General features: G+C 46.9%; 1 pseudogene across 1 annotated transcript; it reads right to left on the bottom strand.

The window, feature by feature from the left end:
* Nucleotides 1-3257: 3257 nt before the first annotated feature.
* Nucleotides 3258-5022, bottom strand: LOC116884505 (annotated as a pseudogene). Its single transcript, XR_004385873.1, has one exon. The product of XR_004385873.1 is annotated as an elongation factor 1-alpha 1-like (transcript).
* Between the last annotated feature and the right edge of the window lie 238 nt (nucleotides 5023-5260).

Genomic DNA, 5260 nt, shown 5'->3' on the forward strand with positions numbered 1-5260 from the left:
CAGTTCTGAAGGGATCGGTTCCATCACCGCCATGATGGGGAGCATGGTGGCAGATAGTCAGGCATGCCGCTGAGCCTCAGTTGAGAGTTCACAGTCTGATTCACAAAGAAGCACACTGGCAATGGCGCAGTCCCCTTGAGACCTCAAAGGCCACCCTTAGTGACATACTTCCCCCCATAAGGCCATATCTCCCAATTCTTCCCAAATAGTCCCAACACACACACACACACACACACACACACACACACACACACACACACTAAATATACATACAAAAAAGCAAAGCCCATACTGCCATGCATTGGAAATTCAATTAACAATAGTAAGCATGAAGACAGGTTTATAAATTAAAGAGCCCGGGGTGGGGTGGGGGGCATTTAGAACAAGAATGGCTGATGACTACAAGCAGAGATAGTCAGACTCACTAAGAACCAGAGTCATAAAAATGTCAACCATTGAGGTAATCTCACGCAAAAGAAAACCAGACTTTAGAAGTAATAGTAACGGGGCTTGGCAGAGGTGGCTGGAAAGGCGGAGTGGTCGGTCGGGTCCTGCACTTACGGAGGGCAATGTGTCAGTACGTGTGCTGTGCATTGTCTGTCACCTAGGAGTTCTGTGCCCTGTCTTATGTGTGTTCACCAAGGCGAGCACAGGATGCTTAACGTGGTGGCGTTTTTAGTAGTAGATACGAAAAACAAACTAAACGTCCATCAGTGGGAAATGAGTGTGTCACCAGGATCTCTCCATTTCATAGAATATTTTAAATTAATGAGGCAGACCTACCTGTCTGCTCTGGTGTGGAAAGAAGTCCACATCATATTGTTAAAGGGGGGGAAAGTGATGGGGGAATCAATTTGAGGCCTTCATATTCCTAATGTTAAGGTACCCCATAACACAGGAACACGTTCTCCAGACAGGAAGTGAGTACAGGAAGAATGGTGTAGGTGGGCGTATGATGTTTACCTCTGGGGCCTGTGTTAGCTAGGGTAGTGCAGAGGGAAACCCTGGGAGAGGATCAAAGGATTTATTCTTACTTTTTCATTTTTAAATAACGGCAATATGAATGTAAAATTATCTTAGTTTCAAAAAAGCTCAAAGTGTGAAATCAGCTTTGTTCCAAACACCAAAACAGTGCTTTATCTTCTCTGCGGCAGCACAGTTCATGGTGGATGGTGGAGTTTTCCAAACATGAGCTTCCCTGGATCATTTACAAAGCTTAGTCTCTCTCTCTCTCTCTCTCTCTCTCTCTCTCTCTCTCTCTCTCTCTCTCTCACTCGCTCTCTCTCTCTCTCACTCTCTCTCCCTCCCTTCCTCTCCACTTTCTGTCTGTCTCTGTCTCTCTATCTCTCTGTCTCTGTCTCTCTCTTCCCTCTCTCTCCTCTCTCCCTCCCTCCCCCTTCCTCCCTCTCCACTTTCTGTCTGTTTCTGTCTCTCAGTCTCTGTCTCTCTCTCCCCCTCCCTCTCTTCTCTCCCTCCTCCTCTCTACTCTCCCCTCCCCACTCTCTGTTTCACACACACACACACACACACACACACACACACACACACACACACACACACACACTTTCCCATCCAGATGTGCTAGGGAAGCGCCATACATCTATCTGCTCGTTGGAAATTAAGGAGTTGGCATTTCATCTAGACTTGCTGCCTAGCTTTGGTCCTCTTACAGGTATGATACTCAGTGCGTTTACCTTCAGCCAGGCTTCGGAACTAGATAGAACTCCACCAAGGAGCAACTTCGGACCACAGAAAAGATACCCACGGTCTCATGTTTCTGAAACGCAGGCTAGCACCCATTTTACCAGGCTTGCCTCACTAAGACTAAAAGAGACGTTGCTTAAGATATAAAGCCCTCGGGGTTAGGGATTTAGCTCAGCGGTAGAGCACTTGCCTAGCAAGCGCAAGGCCCTGGGTTCGGTCCCAGCTCCGAAAAAAAGAAAAGGAAAAGGAAAAAAAAAAAAAAAAGATATAAAGCCCTCAGCACTCGTCCTTCCTGTTGTTGTGTAGTGCTACAGAATCAAGTGCGCCTCTTAATGTCGAAATGAACTTCAAGACATGCCACCTCAGAGTCCAAGACTCCTTATCTGAAATAAGGAAACTATTTCCCTTACACACATCCCTCAGAGTCGTAATGTAGCAAGCAAAACGCACCATGCATTGACCTCCATTGATTGCCTTCTATGATTTTCTCAAGGGTCTGTTGCACTTCCTAGAAGATCCAGCAGATGGAGCAGGTGAGTCGCAAGCAGAGCTGCCTCAGCCGCTCCGGGAGGAGGCTGTACCCGGACTATGTGGGTTCAGGACAAACCTGTTTGTCCCAGTTGGTAAGCCTTGGACCGCAGCCTTCTTGGTGGAGGACAGCCATCCAAGAGTGGTCAAAACAAAAGCTTCAGGTACAGCTGGGGCCTAGGGACTCCATCTGAGCAGTCCCGCTGGCCGGCTGATCACCCGGTGCTTCCAGGCAGGCTCTCGGGCACATTCGCCCTCACTTCTTCAGACCCCAGCCAGGTTCTTGACAAGATGACATTTTGTCTATGCAATACAGTGCTGATAATGGCCTAGGTTTAGTGAAGATATTTTAGCTTTCGGAATACACAAAGGATTGACCCTGTATGGTTTTATCTGATGGGCCAAGACCAGCTGATATTCTAGACTGGGTGGCACAGGACATACACTGCTTTTTACAGAAAGAGCCTTTTCTACAGCAATCCTCAGACTTAGATCCAGCACCCAACTACTCAGGGTGCGGTCAAATCACCCATCTACTCTGCACTCCGCCAGCACCTCACCTATTGTAACAGCAGGTGCCGGTGGGGAGTGGGCACCGCAAGACAGGAGCTCCATGTGAAGAACGAGGGAAGGCTCAGCAGTGTGAGGAAAGAGAGCCCAGAATCACGGCGTTCCAGCACCCAGCCAGTTTCCATGTTTTTCAACCCATGGTTCAGCCAGCGTGAGCCACAATGCTCCGCTGTGCGACACTATATCCCCCTTTTGTAATAGAATCCTGTAACTCTTTCCTGTATCTTAAAACATAGTCGCACCACACCCACATTTTCTCTAACATCCTAAAGAATAAACAAAAGAAAATTCATTGCAATAAGTTAATATGTAGTTCAACATGTAAATGCTCACACGGCTACTCTAGAAGATGTCGACTCAGCTCATGGCACCAACCGGAATATGGCTGGTCATAAACAGTAACTGACTATTGGTGACACAGATCACACGAGCTACATCGTGTGTGCGACTATTTCTTTTTTTTTTTTTTCTCATTAAACTTGTTTTAACGGTCTCAAAATTCTGTGACAGATTTTTGGTCAAGTTGTTTCCATTAAAAAGTACTGATTTTGAAAACTAATAACTTAAAACTGCCACACACAAAAAAAATGGTCCACAAAACCTTCTTTCCTTCTGAAGGTTTTACGATGCATTGCTATCATTAACCAGTCTTTTACTATTAAACTTAAATGGCCATTTGAGACAAACAGTTCTGAGACCGTTCTTCCACCACTGATTAAGACTGGGGTGGCAGGTGTTAGGGATAATATTCATTTAGCCTTCTGAGCTTTCTGGGCAGACTTGGTGACTTTGCCAGCTCCTGCAGCCTTCTTGTCCACGGCTTTGATGACACCCACAGCAACTGTCTGCCTCATGTCACGAACAGCAAAACGACCAAGTGGAGGGTAGTCAGAGAAGCTCTCAACACACATGGGCTTGCCAGGGACCATGTCAACAATGGCAGCATCACCAGACTTCAAGAATTTGGGGCCATCTTCCAGCTTCTTACCAGAACGACGATCGATCTTCTCTTTAAGCTCAGCAAACTAGCATGCTATGTGGGCCGTGTGACAATCCAGAACAGGAGCATAGCCAGCATAATTTGGCCTGGATGGTTCAGGATAATCCCCTGAGCAGTGAAGCCAGCTGCTTTCATTGGTGGGTCATTTTTGCTGTCACCAGCAACATTGCCACGTCTAACGTCTTTGACAGACACGTTCTTTACGTTGAAGCCTACATTGTCCCCAGGCAGAGCTTCACTCAAAGCTTCATGGTGCATTTCCACAGACTTGACTTCAGTTGTTACATTGACTGGAGCAAAGGTAACCACCATGCCAGGTTTGAGAACACCAGTTTCCACTCGGCCCACGGGGACAGTGCCAATGCCCCCAATTTTATAGACGTCCTGGAGGGGCAGTTGCAGAGGCTTTTCAATTTGACGAGTTGGCAGCAGAATTCAGTCCAAAGCTTCCAGCAGTGTGGTGCCACTGGCACTGCCATCTTTGCGGGTGACTTTCCATCCCTTGAACCACGGCATATTAGCACTTGGCTCCAGCATGTTGTCACCATTCCAACCAGAAATTGGCACAAATGCTACTGTGTCAGGGTTGTAGCCAATTTTCTTAATGTAGGTGCTGACTTCCTTAACGATATCCTCGTATCTCTTCTGACTGTATGGTGGCTCGGTGGAATCCATTTTGTTGACACCAACAATTAGCTGTTTCACACCCAAAGTGTAAGCCAGAAGAGCATGCTCACGGGTCTGCCCGTTCTTGGAGATACCAGCTTCAAATTCACCAACACCAGCAGCAACAATCAGGACAGCACAGTCAGCCTGAGATGTGCCTGTAATCATGTTCTTGATGAAGTCTCTGTGTCCTGGGGCATCAATGATAGCCACATAGTACTTGCTGGTCTCAAATTTCCACAGGGAGATGTCAATAGTGATACCATGCTCACGCTCAGCTTTCAGTTTGTCCAAGACCCAGGCATACTTGAAGGAGCCTTTTCCCATCTCCGCAGCCTCCTTCTCAAACTTTTCGATGGTTCTTTTGTTGATTCCACCACATTTGTAGATCAGGTGGCCGGTTGTGGTGGACTTGCCGGAATCTACGTGTCCAATTACGACGATGTTGATGTGAGTCTTTTCCTTTCCCATTTTTGCTTTGAATTAGCGGTGGCTTTCACAACACCTGCGTTCTGACGGCAAACCCGTTACGGAAAAAGCGACTATTTCTTAATAATGTCCCTAAGTAAGCATAACCGTCATTTTTAACTTTAAGTACTACTGTAGGTTAAAGCGGTTCTTGTTTTTAGTTGCATTTATATGTAAAACAGTGAAGTTCTATACTCCAGAGCGAAGACCTCTCTCCTGCCCTTCAGGCTGTCTTCTTCTGAACAACCACCAGGGGGCAGTAAGTCCTGCTCCTATGGAAAAACCCACTGGCAGAGTGAGACAGAGGGCCTTGCCGGCAGGGGT

The sequence above is a fragment of the Rattus rattus genome, chromosome 15 (assembly GCF_011064425.1).
Source record: "Rattus rattus isolate New Zealand chromosome 15, Rrattus_CSIRO_v1, whole genome shotgun sequence".
NCBI lineage: Eukaryota > Metazoa > Chordata > Mammalia > Rodentia > Muridae > Rattus > Rattus rattus.